Genomic DNA, 19,395 nt, shown 5'->3' with positions numbered 1-19,395 from the left:
AGATAGATAGATAGATAGATAGATAGATAGATAGGAGATAGATAGATAGATAGATAGATAGGAGATAGATAGATAGGAGATAGATATGAGATAGATATGAGATAGATAGATAGATAGATAGATAGATAGATAGGAGATAGATAGATAGATAGATAGATAGATAGATAGATAGATAGATATGAGATAGATAGATAGGAGATAGATAGCTAGATAGATAGATAGATAGATAGATAGGAGATAGATAGATAGATAGATAGATAGATAGATAGATAGATAGATAGATATGAGATAGATAGATAGATAGATAGATATGAGATAGATAGATAGATAGATAGATAGATAGGAGATAGATAGATAGATAGATAGATAGATAGATAGATAGATAGATAGATAGATAGATAGATAGATAGGAGATAGATAGATAGATATGGTGACATTTGAAAGGGGGTCATTTATCTTATTTCCCCTTCTCTGAGCTCTTTTTGTGAGCCTTTTGTGAGTCTGTTTTTGCAATTGACTTGTCTTTGTCAGAAGACGCTTTATTAGGCGCAGATCCCTCCATTGCCTTTCCTACACATGGTCAGGACTGGCGCGTTATTGTGCATATATAGGCGCAAATCAATGATAAATAGGGCACAAAACTCTGGAAGCAGGAGAAATACAAAGACAGATCAGGCGCAGAGCAGGTAACTGTTACACGGCGAACTGCTGAAAAAAAGGTGCAAAATGGCGCAAATACCGCAATGTGCTCAAAAAGTCACTAAAAAAGGCGCATCCCACTAAGATAAATGACCCCCATTCAGTATAGTATCTGGTAATAAATGCACTTGATGTTTTCTGCTCTTTTGTAGATTGATGACAACTATGAGATAAATAATCAGGTAAATAACGCTTCCGGCTCTGCTACATCTGGATTTCTATAGTTTAACCTATAAAAGTCTCTGCAGTCAGACCCCCTCCCCCGCAGGCTGCTGAGCGCAGGTAGATGTGCAGGCGCAGCCGCCGCTCTCTATTGTTTTATGAAATCATCGCTCTGGGGTCATAAAATCCCAGGACTGGATGTGAGAATGAGGCCAGCGCTCGTATTAAAAATGATTTATGCCCCAGCACCGCTGCCCTGGAGGAAGCGACCCCGCTGCTTATGGGAAGGGAACTCTCACACATATTCAGAAGGATTCCAGCGGAATGTTCCGGATACAATGTAACAATCTCACGTATCCAATGTAATCACGGGGACAGAACCATTGAACCTTTACCCATCCATTATGTAAAATCTTCACTTTTGTTTTATATGTGGTCATTATATCCATAAGCAGTCTCGCTTTTAATGGGATGACCTGTATTTTTCTAATTATTCCATATGATGTAATTTGGTGTAAATAAGGACAGAAAAGTCAGATGAAGCCAGTAATAACTCACCACTTATAATGATGGCTGCAGCAAAGCTGAAATTGATTTTTTTCCCATGCAGTATTTATGCAGTCATCAGAGCTCAGACATGTAAACACAGAATCACAGAGGGTCTGCACACCGTGCAACGGTAATTAACAGGACTGCTGAATTAATCAATTGACGGACATTCAGGGATTATTCAAAAGGCAGTAATGACACATTACAATACCAAATACAGATATAGAGCATATACATACAATACCATATACAGACATACAGCATATACACATGACTTATACACACACATACAGCAAATACACACATACATACAATACCATATACAGACATACAGCATATACAGATGACTTATACACACACATACAGCAAATACACACATACATACAATACCATATACAGACATACAGCATATACACATGACTTATACACACACATACAGCAAATACACACATACATACAATACCATATACAGACATACAGCATATACAGATGACTTATACACACACATACAGCAAATACACACATACATACAATACCATATACAGACATACAGCATATACACATGACTTATACACACACATACAGCAAATACACACATACATACAATACGAAATACAGACATACAGCATATACACATCACTTAAACACACACATACAGCAAATACACACATACATACAATACCATATACAGACATAGAGCATATACACATGACTTATACACACACATACAGCAAATACACACATACATACAATACGAAATACAGACATACAGCATATACACATCACTTATACACACATACAGAAAATACACACATACATACAATACCATATACAGGCATACAGCATATACACATCACTTAAACACACATACACCAAATACACACATACATACAATACGAAATACAGACATACAGCATATACACATCACTTATACACACATACAGAAAATACACACATACATACAATACGAAATACAGACATACAGCATATACACAACACTTATACACACATACAGAAAATACACACATACATACAATACCAAATACAGACATACAGCATATACATAGACATATAAATACAGCATATACACACCTCACACATACAATACACACCTAATAATTAAAGTATAAACTTTGGCAGATCATGAATTCTGGGAAGTGGCAATACCAAAATATATAAATTTGTTTAATTTATTTTTATATTAGTTCTAGGGAAATGAGATTCCACCAGAATTGTTATAAAAATAAACCAAAAAAAAAAAAAATCAAAAAATCAGCACGTCCCATAATTCCCGATCCATCAAAATATAATATATGTAACGGTTACTCCCATCAGTGAACCCAGTTACAGAAAATAGCGACCAAATGTCCGAGTCGCCACTTTTTCACCATTTTGCACCTCATAATAATTTGAATAAAAAGTGATCAAAAGGTCATAAGGTCCCTAAAAAAGGGCATCAATAACATCAGCTCGTCCTGCAAAAATGACACCTTACACAGGTCCGGACACTAAGGTATGAAAAAGTAATTGGCGTCAGAAGGAGGCAAAACAACAACAACAAAAAAAATTTGTTCTACTATTTTTTAAAAATCCAATAAAACCTAATAAAACCCCATATACATCTGGTAGCTCTGTGATTGGACCGACCCAGGGAATACATTAGAGGGGATTTTTGGAGTGTGGGGGGGGGGGGGTTGAAGAATGGAAACATTGAAACATTGAAATATTGGAATACAGGCGGTCCTCTACTTAAGAACACCTGACTTACATCCGACCCCTAGTTACAGACGGACCTCTGGATATTGTTAAATTACTGTCCTTTATCCTTAGGCTACACTAAACACCTATAACTGTTATCAAATTAAAGGAAATTTACCACCAGGATAAAGAATTGTAAACCCAGCACACTGACATACTGCTGAGTGCCCCCTCTGGTAGGTTAAGCGTTTCTTTTAGCTTCTTAAGACCTTATTTTTATAAAAATAAAAGGTTTCACAATTTATGCAAATGAGCCTCCGGCGCTCCAGACTCTATAGATGTCAATGGAGCTTGGAGCCCCGGAAGGCTCATCTGCATAACTTTTAAAACCTCTTTTTCTTAAAAACAAAGGCATACAAGAAGAGCAGATCCTGCCAGAGGGGGTGCACACCAGTATGTCAGTGTGCTTGGTTTACAATCCTTCACCCTGGTGGTAAGTTTCCTGTTAATCCCAGTTCTTATGACAACCCAACATTTTTAAAATCCAATTGTCACAGAAAATGAAAAAAATTCTGTCTGGGGGTTTATAAAATATAAAATATATACGGTTCCGACTTACATACAAATTCAACTTAAGAACAAACCTACAGAACCGATCTTGTACATAACTCAGGGACTGCCTGTATTGGAAAAAGCGCGTCGCTCGGAAGGGGTTAATGCGTAAGATAATGGGGGTCATTTACTTACCCGGTCCATTCGCGATCCAGCAACACGTTCTCTGCGGCGGAGTCGGGTCTTCCGGCGATTCACTAAGGTCGTGCGCCCGATGTCCACTAGGTGTCGCTGCTGCGCTGAAGGCCTTCGGATTGCATCGGAGTTCACCGTCCTATCTTGAGTGCAGGTAAGCGCGTGTCAAGCGACACTTTTTTTAAAAAATGCGGCGGTTTTTCCGAATACGTTGGGTTTTCGTACGGCCACGCCCCCCGATTTCCGTCGCGTGCAACCCGGCGGCGATGCGACACAATCCGATCGCGTGCGCCAAAATCCCGGGGCAATTCAGGGAAAATCGTCGCAAATCGGAAATATTCATGTAACCCATCTGAAAAACGCGCTTAGTAAATGACCCCCAATGTGGTAGAATGCGTTAAATATCAAGTTGATATTTGCTTCATCTACAGATATAGCAAAGTTTAATTGGACATTTGACTGGTGAAATTCGATGTTGGTGCAAACTGTAACTTGACAATTAACCCAACAGAAGTCATGGTAAGTTTTGCTGTCGAGTAAAGGGTCAAGTTAAACTTTGCTTTATCCAACTGTAGGTTCCATGTAATGGTATGTTCCATGTGGAATGTTTATAACTGTAATGGAATGTTCCATGTGGAATGTTTATAACTGTAATGGAATGTTCCATGTGGAATGTTTATAACTGTAATGGAATGTCCCATGTGGAATGTTTATAACTGTAATGGAATGTTCCATGTGGAATGTTTATAACTGTAATGGAATGTCCCATGTGGAATGTTTATAACTGTAATGGAATGTTCCATGTGGAATGTTTATAACTGTAATGGAATGTTCCATGTGGAATGTTTATAACTGTAATGGAATGTTCCATGTGGAATGTTTATAACTGTAATGGAATGTTCCATGTGGAATGTTTATAACTGTAATGGAATGTTCCATGTGGAATGTTTATAACTGTATTGGAATGTTCCATGTGGAAGGTTTATAACTAGAGATGAGCGAGCACTAAAATGCTCGAGTGCTCGTTATTCGAGACGAACTTTTCCTGATGCTCGAGTGCTCGTCTCGAATAACGAGCCCCATTGAAGTCAATGGGAGACTCGAGCATTTTTCAAAGGGACCATGGTTTGGGAATAAAATGTGGTAATTAATTGAAAAAGAATGTCTTCTGATAAGTGATCAGATGTATGCAAACATCTGCAATCTATTCTTCACTGTTCCGCGCGTATATTATCTCCCGACAAGTTATCAGATGTGAAGAACAGTGAAGAATAGAATAAAAACAGTGACCACAGGATCATTTAAGTGAAAAACACAGTGAAGAATAGATTGCAGATGTTCGGCACATCTGCTTACTTGTCGGGAGATACGCTGTCCCGGGATCCGCTGCTCTTCTTCCACTGAAGTCTCCCCGATGTCTCCGTGCCCCTCGATGTCTCCGTGCCCCTCGATGTCTCCGTGCCCCTCGATGTCTCCGTGCCCCTCGATGTCTCCGTGCCCCTCGATGTCTCCGTGCCCCGATGTCTCCGTGCCCCTCGATGTCTCCGTGCCCCTCGATGTCTCCGTGCCCCGATGTCTCCGTGCCCCGATGTCTCCGTGCCCCGATGTCTCCGTGCCCCGATGTCTCCGTGCCCCGATGTCTCCGTGCCCCTCGATGTCTCCGTGCCCCTCGATGTCTCCGTGCCCCTCGATGTCTCCGTGCCCCTCGATGTCTCCGTGCCCCTCGATGTCTCCGTGCCCCTCGATGTCTCCGTGCCCCGATGTCTCCGTGCCCCTCGATGTCTCCGTGCCCCTCGATGTCTCCGTGCCCCTCGATGTCTCCGTGCCCCTCGATGTCTCCGTGCCCCTCGATGTCTCCGTGCCCCTCGATGTCTCCGTGCCCCGATGTCTCCGTGCCCCTCGATGTCTCCGTGCCCCGATGTCTCCGTGCCGCTCCCTGATGTCTCTGTGCTGCTCACCGTGTTCTTCACACATATATATTGTTCTTCACATGCTATTTTGTTCGCACCGTTCCGCGCGCATCTCCCGACAAGTAAGCAGATGTGCCGAACATCTGTAATCTATTCTTCACTGTGTTCTTCACTGTGTTTTTCACTTAAATGATCCTGTGTTCACTGTGTTCACTGTTTTTATTCTATTATTCATTGTTCTTCACTGTGTTTTTTTAATTAAATGCTCGATCTCGAGCAGGGGAAATACTCGTCCGAGCAACGAGCCGTCTCGAGTACCTTAATACTTGAACGAGCATCAAGCTCGGACGAGTATACTCGCTCATCTCTATTTATAACTGTAATGGAATGTTCCATGTGGAATGTTTAGAACTGTAATGGAATGTTCCATTTGGAATGTGGGATGTTCCATGTGGAATGTCTATTTTGTTGCCTGTAAGTAACATTCTAGAATCTGACCTTCTCGATCGCTTCCAGAGAGGAGGGATCTGTCATCCTTCATATCAATATCCCCTCTCCGGCTCATGTTCCCGCAGCGGCGTCCGTTCATCATCCGACCACAATCAATACTAAGCCCCGGCTCTCCCGGATGTCACTGTCCCGTAAAGGACAACGTGGACCAAAAAATCTTGAGGAATTGTCACTTATCCGGTCATTAATCTTCCTTGTGTTCGGTGCTGACGATATTTCACCGAAATTGACCAAAATCTGTCAATAACATTGAAAAGTCACCGGGAAGTTCAGTCTGGAAGTGGTAAATGTTGCAAATGCAGTCAAATTCCATTAATCTGCCGATGAGTCCAACCTTGTCTGCGCTTCACTACGAGGCAGGACAATTTTCCATGAAAGCAAATTCAGTTTTTAGATATTTAAGTTAAGAAAAATGAAGTTTAAAGGGAACCTGTCACCACATTCTACCCCGGAAAACTAGTGGATGAAATGTCCTTTCTAGAATTCCCTCTTTTATGTGAAATTTCACCCGTTTACATATAAAAAAAATCTCCTCTAAATTTACGCAAATATGACTTTTCTCACCTCATTTTCACACGAGACGAGTCAAAATGGGCTTCTAAAGTGATGCTCCCCATGCAGCCCCTAAACTTTACTCATCTCAGGCAAAAAAAAATCTGACTCTTCTCTGCTCATTGTCACTTTGGGGGAGATTTTCATAGGTAAATGGGGGAGATTTCACATAAAAGTATAACCACTAAACATTGGGGATGGACAGGACGGGAATGGAGGACACCAGGGAAAAGCACAATGGCGCAGATTTACTTACCCGTTCATGTCACGATCCAGCGGCGCGTTCTCAGTTGAGGATTCGGGTCTTCCGGCGATTCATTAAGGTCCTGCGCCCGATGTCCACCAGGTGTCGCTGCTGCGCCGAGGTCCACCGGAGTTCACCATCCTATTCCTGGTGCATGTAAGCGCGTGTCAAGCGACACTCTTTTTTTTTTAAATTACCGTGGTTTTTCCTAATCCGTCGGATTCTACAACGGCCATGCCCCCCGATTTCCGTTGCATTCATGCTGGCGCCGATGCGCCACAATCCGATCACGTGCGCCAAAATCCCGCAAACCGGTAATTTTCAGGAAACCCGAAGAAAAAGAGCGATTCGGACCCTTAGTAAATGTGCCCCAATGAGTCAGATAAAGACTTGTGAATTGCAGACTCTCAATTATCTGGTTAAAATGTTGCATTTTTAAAGATGCAACAATCTTTATCTCAGGCACAAAAATCTGACTCTTCTCTGCTCATTGTCACTTTGGGGGAGATTTTCATAGGTAAACGAGGGAGATTTCACATAAAAGTAGAAATGCTGGAAAGGACATTTCATTCCGTACTTGAGGTGCCGAGGAGCTTCGTGGGGTTAAATCTGGTGACAGGTTCCCTTTAAAGATTGTTACATCTTTAAAATTGCAACATATTAACCAAATAATTGAGAGTCTGCAATGCAAGAGTCTTTATCTGGCTCCTTGTGCTTTTCCCTGGTGTCCTCCATTCCCGGCCTGTCCATCCCCTATGACTGGATACAAGAGGTAGCTACCTAAATCTGGTTGATTACTTAAACAATGCAATTAGTGGCCCAGTTAGTGGGATGCCACAGAAGCCACAAAACATCTCCATGTTGATTTCTGTCCATCCTCAGCCTCAGAATATCTAGAAGAAAGATCATATAGTAAGGAGAAGTCCAGGTCCACGTGACGAGCTCAGCCGGGCGACATGTGAACTGTCTCTGATACGTGGAGGGAAGGAGCCGGCTCTTTCTTGGCAGTGGTTGTCAGTCACTTCCCCTGGGGGGAGACTTTTCATCCTGAGGACTCTCCTGTTGACACAAGGTCATCCCCTGAGATTAAAACAAGTCTGACTTTCCTTTCAGTGAAGCAAAGGAAAAAAAAAAGATCTTTCTATCAGGAGATAAGAAGCGCGGGTCTCGTCTATGTATGAAGCGAGGACTCGGCTTCTGAGCCAAGGAAAATAACACTGAGACTCCAAAACCTCCATAACCTCCCCTCAGACCTCCCCGCAGACCTCCCCGCAGACCTCCCCTCAGACCTCCCCGCAGACCTCCCCTCAGACCTCCCCTCAGACCTCCCCTCAGACCTCCCCGCAGACCTCCCCGCAGACCTCCCCGCAGATCTCCCCTCAGACCTCCCCTCAGACCTCCCCGCAGACCTCCCCTCAGACCTCCCCTCAGACCTCCCCGCAGACCTCCCCTCAGACCTCCCCTCAGACCTCCCCGCAGACCTCCCCTCAGACCTCCCCGCAGACCTCCCCGCAGACCTCCCCGCAGACCTCCCCGCAGACCTCCCCTCAGACCTCCCCGCAGACCTCCCCGCAGACCTCCCCGCAGACCTCCCCGCAGACCTCCCCTCAGACCTCCCCGCAGACCTCCCCTCAGACCTCCCCTCAGACCTCCCCTCAGACCTCCCCTCAGACCTCCCCGCAGACCTCCCCGCAGACCTCCCCGCAGACCTCCCCTCAGACCTCCCCTCAGACCTCCCCGCAGACCTCCCCTCAGACCTCCCCGCAGACCTCCCCGCAGACCTCCCCGCAGACCTCCCCGCAGACCTCCCCTCAGACCTCCCCGCAGACCTCCCCGCAGACCTCCCCGCAGACCTCCCCGCAGACCTCCCCTCAGACCTCCCCGCAGACCTCCCCTCAGACCTCCCCTCAGACCTCCCCTCAGACCTCCCCTCAGACCTCCCCGCAGACCTCCCCGCAGACCTCCCCGCAGACCTCCCCTCAGACCTCCCCGCTGACCTCCCCGCAGACCTCCCCGCAGACCTCCCCGCAGACCTCCCCGCAGACCTCCCCTCAGACCTCCCCGCAGACCTCCCCTCAGACCTCCCCTCAGACCTCCCCGCAGACCTCCCCTCAGACCTCCCCGCAGACCTCCCCTCAGACCTCCCCGCAGACCTCCCCGCAGACCTCCCCGCAGACCCTTCCCCTCAGACCTTCCCGCTGACCTCACCTCAGACCTCCCCGCAGACCCCTCCCCTCAGACCTCCCCGCTGACCTCCCCGCAGACCTCCCCTCAGACCTCACCGCAGATCTCCCCGCAGACCTCCCCGCAGACCCCTCCCCTCAGACCTCCCCTCAGACCTCCCCTCAGACCTCCCCATAGACCTCCCCTCAGACCTCCCCGCAGACCTCCCCGCAGACCTCCTCGCAGACCTCCCCTCAGACCTCCCCGCAGACCTCCCCTCAGACCTCCCCGCAGACCCCCCCGCAGACCTCCCCTCAGACCTCCCCTCAGACCTCCCCTCATACCTCCCCTCAGACCTCCCCGCAGACCTCCCCGCAGACCTCCCCGCAGACCTCCCCTCAGACCTCCCCGCAGACCTCCCCGCAGACCTCCCCCGCAGACCTCCCCGCAGACCTCCCCGCAGACCTCCCCTCAGACCTCCCCGCAGACCTCCCCGCAGACCTCCCCGCAGACCTCCCCCGCAGACCTCCCCGCAGACCTCCTGTGACATGGGCGGCCTCCTCCTCCTGAACTAAGACTAAAAGAAGGGTCTTCATAGAGAGGGGGCGCACTACCTCTCCATTACTGATTATTTATTCTTTGGTCTGGGGTCTTTTTTATTTATTATCTGGTCTGAAGTCTCTATTATTACACCGCACCTGGTCTGAGGATTGTTTTTTTATTATCTGGTCTGAGGTCTGTATCATTTTTTTTTTTGGTCTGAGGATTGTTTTTTTATTGTCTGATCTGAAATTTTTTTTATTACACTGCATCTAATCTGAGGATTGTTTTTTATTGTCTGGTCTGAAGTCTGTGTTATTACACCACATCTGGTTTGAGGTCTGTATCATTTTTTATTGTCTGGTCTGGGGGCTGTATATTTGTTTTTTTGGTTAGAAGTCAGATAGATAGATAAATAGATAGATAGATAGATAGATAGATAGATAGGAGATAGATAGATAGGAGATAGATAGATAGATAGATAGATAGGAGATAGATAGATAGATAGATAGATAGGAGATAGATAGATAGATAGATAGATAGATAGATAGATAGATAGATAGATAGATAGATAGATAGATAGATAGATAGAAGATAGATAGATAGATAGATAGATATGAGATAGATAGGAGATAGATAGATAGATAGATAGATAGATAGATAGATAGATAGATAGATAGGAGATAGATAGATATGAGATAGATAGATAGATAGATAGATAGATAGATAGATAGGTAGGAGATAGATAGATAGATAGATAGATAAATAAAGTAAAAAGCGGGCAGCACTCCATGGTTCAAAATTTCAAAATAAAAGGTGAACTTTATTGAACAAGTGGCGACGTTTCGGTGTGTGACACCTTTATCAAGCAACAAACAAGTGACCCACATGGGAATATATAGCAAAACATAGTAAGTGATTAGCATAAAGAGGCGTGTCTTAAAGTGCCTGTGCAATATTGTGTTATTCATCATTGTACAAATATATTCAAAGATAAAGTGCATCAGTACATCAAGTACATGTATATAACAATGTCGTTCTCTGTACAATTATACAGTACAAAGTGTAATCATAAAGTGTGCAAGTGCAAAGACTGGCGTGTAAAGTAGGGGTTAAAATTACCCAAAAGGCTCTGGAGAGAACTTTCTTGGTGGAAGCTTCTGGTCCACAGCTGATACAATCTTAGCGTCTGTGGATCCAGCCTGCACATGTGCAGTGGAGCCCTGAGGCTGCCGGGAAGACATCTTGGAAAAGGGCAACTAAGCCCTCAATGCAGTGTGTGCACCGAGGCCAAGAAAATGAACAACAAATGACCTGTGACAACGGCTTAAAAGGGATAAATAAGCACATACACATTAACCCAAGTGTTGGGGATAAGAGGATCGCTCTCATTACCATGGCGGCAGGATATAAGTAATGTACATCTCTACGTAGTATACATAGATTCAAGGTGATTTGCGCCGGGTGCCCACTATGGTGATGCATCACCTAATGAGAGATAGGTAAAGCACATAAGAATGCGCGCCAGTGGGATATTTAGTGAGTATAATCACATCCCAAGGAGGCGGTAAGATCCCACAGGGGGATCCACAGACGCTAAGATTGTATCAGCTGTGGACCAGAAGCTTCCACCAAGAAAGTTCTCTCCAGAGCCTTTTGGGTAATTTTAACCCCTACTTTACACGCCAGTCTTTGCACTTGCACACTTTATGATTACACTTTGTACTGTATAATTGTACAGCGAACAACGACATTGTTATATACATGTACTTGATGTACTGATGCACTTTATCTTTGAATATATTTGTACAATGATGAATAACACAATATTGCACAGGCACTTTAAGACACGCCTCTTTATGCTAATCACTTACTATGTTTTGCTATATATTTCCCATGTGGGTCACTTGTTTGTTGCTTGATGAAGGTGTTACACACCGAAACGTCGCCACTTGTTCAATAAAGTTCACCTTTTATTTTGAAATTTTGAACCATGGAGTGCTGCCCGCTTTTTACTTTATTTAGCTACAAGAGGATCAAGCCAGACCCTTTGGGGGCGCTGCACCCCTCCTTATTAGGAGTCCATAAGATTGTGCTGACTTGGATTTCACTTCTTCTAGATAGATAGATAGATAGATAGATAGATAGGAGATAGATAGATAGATAGATAGGAGATAGATAGATAGATAGATAGATAGATAGGAGATAGATAGGAGATAGATAGGAGATAGATAGATAGATAGATAGATAGATAGATAGATAGGAGATAGATAGATAGATAGAAAGGAGATAGATAGATAGGAGATAGATAGATAGATAGATAGATAGATAGATAGATATGAGATAGATATGAGATAGATAGATAGGAGATTATGAGATAGATAGATAGGAGATAGATAGATAGATAGATAGATAGATAGATAGATAGATAGATATGAGATAGATAGGAGATAGATAGATAGATAGATAGATAGGAGATAGATAGATAGATAGATAGATAGGAGATAGATAGATAGATAGATAGATAGGAGATATATAGATAGATAGATATATAGATAGATAGATAGATAGATAGATAGATAGATAGGAGATAGATAGATAGATAGATAGATAGGAGATAGATAGATAGATAGATAGGAGATAGATAGATAGATAGATAGATAGATAGATAGCTAGGAGATAGATAGATAGATAGATAGATAGATAGATAGATAGATAGATAGATAGATAGATAGAAAATAGAGGATAAGCAGCACACCAAAATGATGATCACGTTGAAAAACGGTGAGTTTATTCCATGTTATGAAGAGTACAAATACATGTACAGAAGCAACGTTTCGACTCCTCAGAGTCTTTGTCAAGCCTAGTGACATAGGTGAACAGCGATCTTATATTGCAAACAAATGTGATCACGTGATCAAAAATGATCCCACCCCTTTGAATTAACATATTTCATCCTAACGTGAATATACAATAAATTGTAAAACATAGTGGAGATTTCATCATATATGTGCATACATAATAAAGTGCTGGTGCATTATATTACATTAGAGGTATGAATATAGGTAGCAGACATTAGGGCAACAAGTGGCAAGTGCTAATAATGTTATAAAGTGCTCAATTCTAATATATATAAATTAAAAACAGCAGGACTGTGTTCTCACCAACCTAATCCAGCGGTCACACACTAGAAAAACTTGTGGACGGCAGACGCTGACCGATCGCGGGAATGACCCGCAAGTGGAACGCAAGCGGAGTAAGAGCTTACTGCGCATGTACAAGGAGGAGTGGAGTGTCCATGGTAACACTGACGTCACAACGACAACAGAGCGCGTCACCGGGATCCACGGTGTATTTCACTCAAAATGAAACGTCATGTAGAAGATGGTAAAGAGGGTATTAGACTATACATGAATGATCACTGGCACAGCGGAGGGTAAGTAAATAACCAAGATAGTTGACATTTGCAAACTTAAGTCGGGAGGACACCTGAGAGGATGAATGGGTATTAACCCCTAAGTATCAGGGGAAAAAAGAGTAATTGTATCCCTATGACCAAAAGCGGTCACTGCAGGATTATCAAAGAGTAACCTCTGGTCCTTATTAATAACTAATGCAACCAATGATACCCGCTCCCATGGCACATAATGTGATCATACAAAATCTGTCATAACTTAAGAAGGACACTGAGAATATGACAATGAAGCGTTCAAAAAATTGTGCAAAAAAAATTCGGTCAAAAAGAAGCGTTGCTGGTCGAGACGGATGGAGAAGATGGTGAGAGCAGTCCGAATTCGGCTTCAGAGTAAGTAGGTTATTCTACAAAACAAAAAGAATATTGTAAATATTATGATCATAGGATATATTAATCAAAAGATACATCACTAAAAACCTATAACCCCATGGAAGATAGAGAGAACCCCCAAAGACCAGAGGATCACCGAGACATTTCATATATTATGTAATTTGAAATCTACATTGAGACCATTAGGTCTTAGGGTATTTAAAGTATATATCCACCACAGTTCTCTTTTTTTAAGAATGCGCTCCCTGTCACCCCCTCTACGTAGTGGGGGCACATGATCGATTAGTTGGAACCTTAGGTCCCTCTCCTGATGACCAACTTCCATAAAATGTTTAGGTACTGGCAGATCGCGTCTACCACTGCGGATGGTATAACGATGTTGGTTAAACCTAACCTTGAATTCCAAGGTGGTTTCGCCGATGTAAATGAGACCACATGGGCAATTAAGCATGTATATCACAAAGCGGCTATCACAATTCAAGTAATGTTTTATCTGGTGGCATACCCCATTATGCAAAAAAGAGGAACCCCTATTCATTTGCTTACAGTTAATGCAATTTCGGCAAGGGTATGATCCCTTATTCAGTCGTCCAAAAATGGCAGTTTGCCGACTCGTGCGTTGTGTGCCTACATCAGATTTAACAAGACGATCTTTTACAGATTGAGATTTGCGATACGAAAAAAGGGGGGGATTTTCAAATTCAGGAACATAACATGAACTATCAGATAATTTGCTCCAGTGTAATACCCTCTTTACCATCTTCTACATGACGTTTCATTTTGAGTGAAATACACCGTGGATCCCGGTGACGCGCTCTGTTGTCGTTGTGACGTCAGTGTTACCATGGACACTCCACTCCTCCTTGTACATGCGCAGTAAGCTCTTACTCCGCTTGCGTTCCACTTGCGGGTCATTCCCGCGATCGGTCAGCGTCTGCCGTCCACAAGTTTTTCTAGTGTGTGACCGCTGGATTAGGTTGGTGAGAACACAGTCCTGCTGTTTTTAATTTATATATATTAGAATTGAGCACTTTATAACATTATTAGCACTTGCCACTTGTTGCCCTAATGTCTGCTACCTATATTCATACCTCTAATGTAATATAATGCACCAGCACTTTATTATGTATGCACATATATGATGAAATCTCCACTATGTTTTACAATTTATTGTATATTCACGTTAGGATGAAATATGTTAATTCAAAGGGGTGGGATCATTTTTGATCACGTGATCACATTTGTTTGCAATATAAGATCGCTGTTCACCTATGTCACTAGGCTTGACAAAGACTCTGAGGAGTCGAAACGTTGCTTCTGTACATGTATTTGTACTCTTCATAACATGGAATAAACTCACCGTTTTTCAACGTGATCATCATTTTGGTGTGCTGCTTATCCTCTATTTTCTACTCAAAGGACCTGAAGCCCGGTCTAACTAAGCGTTGCACCCACACCTTTTTGTTTCGTAAACAATGTGTGCTGCTTGAACTTTCTGCAAGTAGATAGATAGATAGATAGATAGATAGGAGATAGATAGATAGATAGATAGATAGATAGATAGATAGATAGGAGATAGATAGATAGATAGATAGATAGATAGGAGATAGATAGATAGATAGATAGGAGATAGATAGATAGATAGATAGATAGGAGATAGATAGATAGATAGATAGGAGATAGATAGATAGATAGATATGAGATAGATAGGAGATAGATAGATAGATAGATAGATAGGTAGATAGATAGATAGATAGATAGGAGATAGATAGATAGATAGATAGATAGATAGATAGATAGATAGATAGATAGATAGGAGATAGATAGATAGGAGATAGATAGGAGATAGATAGATAGATAGATAGATAGATAGATAGATAGATAGATAGGATATAGATAGATAGATAGATAGGAGATAGATAGGAGATAGATAGATAGATAGATAGATAGATAGATAGATAGATAGATAGGATATAGATAGATAGATAGATAGGAGATAGATAGATAGATAGATAGATAGATAGATAGGATATAGATAGATAGATAGATAGATAGATAGATAGATAGATAGATAGGAGATAGATAGATAGATAGATAGATAGGATATAGATAGATAGATAGATAGATAGATAGATAGATAGATAGGAGATAGATAGATAGATAGATAGATAGATAGATAGATAGATAGATAGATAGATAGTCTTCTGTACTGTGACCACCAGCCAAAACTCCGGATAATGTTCCAAAATATCTGTTACATTTTAATGCCGGTTCTGCCTGCACCGAATATTTCCAGAAAGCCCCTGAATAAATCATCTCCCACTAAGAAGCACAATATATTTTCATTTCCATTACACTCTGTTATTCAGCAGGGAAAGGATTGCGGATTCTCGGAACGCCGGGCTTCAGCCGTGGTTTATTTGTGGAATCAGACCTACAGTAATTCTATTATATAAACCTACGGAAAGAAAGAAAGTCAATGATCTGTCAGAATCCCGGGATCTACCCAACATTTTGCCATTCACACTTCCCAACCCGTGCGTGAAGGATGGCAGCGGTAATAGTGAGGGACGTGTGTCTATTACCGCCACCTACAGTATGCGCAATGAGGAAGGAGAAGGCAATTATTATCCCGTAGGTGTCCATCAGCGTCACTCCTCCTGTCACGGATGCAGCCGCCGGGTGGTTACACAACATGGGAAGCGGGGGCTTAGTCTAAGGGTCTTCATGAGCTAATGAGTCATGGAGCTAATGGTAAGAGGTCCCCGAGACGCAGATCACATGATAATGTGCTGGATGGATGTAGCAAGGTTTAACTTGACACTAAACTAACCTAAAATTGACCATTAACGCAACCTAAGATAAAAGTCAAGTTGATGTTTATTGCCGCAACAAAGTGTCAAGTTAAACTTTGCTGCATCCGTCTGTGCTGTGCTGGTTATGCCGGAGGAACAATCGGAATAGTCACTCATTCCCATGAACTCTGTGACTCAGAGAAGAGGAGTCTTTATGGAATTCCAAGTGTTTATCACTTCCTGTTTGTTATATAATAATAATCATAACAATGGGAAGAAGAAGAAAACAAAGACAATCCAGATCTACTGGGCGTATTCACACGGCACGGGGATATCACACAACAGAAAGCCATTGGAAAAGAGTCAAGATAAAATTAGCTGCACATGTTTATTTAGTGTTGTACAGTAAGTAGCAGCAGAATGGTGAAAACTGTCCTCACACTGCTCTGCTCTTTGCTCTCTGCCTCTCCCTCTGCTCCTGTAGAAGTAGTTGATGCCCTTTGGATGAGCTGGGTGTGTTTTGTAGAACGTTGGCTGGTATCATTTTGCTTCTGACCTGGGGGTTTTCAGCTGTGGGTTGTTTGTTAAACGGCCAAGCCAGTCAGCTGCCAGGGCAACGTCCAGGAATGCCTTAAAGGGAACCCATCACCAGGGAGCTCACTTTCACTAACGACAGGTTACAGGAGCCCATTGCAGCTGCAGTGCACAGATGTCTTTCTGCTTTCTGTGTATACATAAATTGTTGGATATTTGGAGGTTTGGGAGGAAATCTGAGGAATGACAGAGTGATATTGATGAACGACTGAAACCTCTGAAACCTGTTACTCTGCCTGTATCCTGTCTAAACAGGAACACTGAAACCCAACCTGATCCGGAACCATGAAACCCAACCTGATCCGGAACCATGAAACCCAAACTGATCCGGAACCCTGAACCCCAACCTGATCCGGAACCCTGAACCCCCCCAACGTGATCCGGAACCCTGAAACCCAACTTGATCCGGAACCCTGAACCCCCAACCTGATCCGGAACCCTGAACCCCAACCTCATCCGGAACCCTAGACCCCAACCTGAGCCTGAATTTAGTCTGGACCCTAAACCCTGTTCCCGAGTCTGTTCCTAGCCATTGCTTTCCACATCAATAGCACATGCCCCATTGGTCGAGGCAACTGTGAATTTGTATAAGTGAATAGATATTTTGACAAGACCTAAGTAGACTATTTCTTGATGTCAATCCTGAGGAGCCTGGCCATGACTAAGCATTTCTTTCTCTCTCTCTTAGATCTTTTTGGCAAGACCTACTGGACCTTCTTTGATAACGAGACCTTCCACAACTCTGAAGGCTCCAGTAAAAATTGATGAAAGTCAACCAAATCTCTCAACGTTTTTGGGTTCAAAAGATAACCTTATGTCTCGCGTTGACATCCCACCACTAGAAGATGTTGGGAGATAAGGATCAGACAGGTTGGAATGCAACTGGCCAATCTTTATGGTCTTTGGACATTAGACACTGGCACAGCTGCTTCGACCCCCTTTATCAATTAGGCATGGATATTTTGTTGAGCCAGTCCTTTATACGAACAAGAAGTTGGAGGAGGTAGATCTTTGCGTCACGAACATTTGACCAAAACCGATCTCATGTATGTGTGGGGCATCAGAATGTGAGGTTTTTCAATGAATCCTCCACTTCAAAAAGATCTCTACTGAGTGGAGAAGTTGGTGGCTAAAGCTTGGTCAAGGATCTCATGCAAACTCCAGGCTTTTGCTTGGGACCTACACTCGTTAGTTACCCTACAATCTCCATAGAAGGTCATTTGGTTCTAAAGGATCGGTCCTAATTAGGTGATGCAACAAACCAATGTCAACAATATGACCGGTCTACCCACCACAGGACACAACAGGAACAAGGAACCCGAGCAGGGTAAGAACTAGAGATGAGCCAGCACTAAAATGCTCGAGTGCTCGTTATTCGAGACGAACTTTTCCCGATGCTCGAGTGCTCGTCTCGAATAACGAACCCCGTTGAAGTCAATGGGAGACTCGAGCATTTTTCACTGAAAGAACACAGTGAAGAACACATTGCAGATGTTTTTCCACGTAGTATTGTGAAGAACACCTTTCGGCACTCGTGTCTTCCGATAAGTTAGCAGATGTACGGAACCATCTGCAATGTGTTCTTCACTGTGTTCTTCACTGTGTTCTTCACTTAACTGATCCTGTGGTCACTGTTTTCATTGTATTCTTCATTGTTCTTCACTGTTCTTTTCTTAATTAAATGCTCAATCTCGAGCGGGCGAAATACTCGTCCGAGCAACGAGCCGTTCCGAGTACTCTAATACTCAAACGAGCTTCAAGCTCAGACGGGTATACTCGCTCATCTCTAGTAAGAACCTTTTATTTTTGTTGACCTCCCCTTTACGTGCCCCCAAACTATTGCCCTTTAAGTGATGTGTAAGGATGACCTCCTCCTCGAGGCTGTGTATCCAGTGCAGTCTCACTTCCCCGTTGCCTCCGTCTTCTTCTTCTTCTCTCGCTCTAGTCTATTTTTTTTTTTTTTTTTGGCTTAATAGAAATATGGTAATTTTTTTTCTACTTAGATGAGACATCATTTCCATTCCTTCTCCAGTCGTTAATGTCTCCGCCAGAATCGGGGGTATTTTTTTTCTCCCTCTCGCAGCCGCCTATGTAAAGTGCGACTTCATGAAGAGCTGATGGATGGACACATTTAGAAGAAGTACGTCTCACTTCTGGAAAATCACATCACTCTCCCAAGGGCCATCAAACTGTGACATAAATATTTGATACTTGGAAATTAAAGCTTTTTTTATCTCCTCGGCTTCTGACTCCTCATTGTAGCTCTTTTACTGTTCTCGTGTCTTTTGGCTTTTTCTCTTCCTGCTGATCTGTGATTAGGCAAATGGTTTGGATTTTTGGGCATAATTTATGTCTTTTACATGTATTACTATTAGACTGCAGTGTATGAGCCGAATCAAGTTTTTTTTGCTTCCATAACTAGAGATG

At 43.0% G+C, this 19,395-nt stretch overlaps 1 long non-coding RNA gene across 1 annotated transcript; it reads left to right on the top strand.

Annotated features, from left to right (window-relative positions):
* Positions 1-6,281: 6,281 nt before the first annotated feature.
* On the top strand, positions 6,282-19,176 carry LOC140069075 (uncharacterized). The gene is made up of 3 exons (XR_011848709.1): positions 6,282-6,558; positions 17,657-18,295; positions 18,972-19,176. It is a non-coding gene; the product is annotated as an uncharacterized lncRNA (long non-coding RNA).
* Positions 19,177-19,395: the final 219 nt, after the last annotated feature.

The sequence above is a fragment of the Engystomops pustulosus genome, chromosome 7 (assembly GCF_040894005.1).
Source record: "Engystomops pustulosus chromosome 7, aEngPut4.maternal, whole genome shotgun sequence".
Taxonomy (NCBI): Eukaryota; Metazoa; Chordata; class Amphibia; order Anura; family Leptodactylidae; genus Engystomops; species Engystomops pustulosus.
The sequence above is the reverse complement of the archived record's forward strand: the minus strand, read 5'-3'. Positions and strand labels throughout refer to the sequence as shown.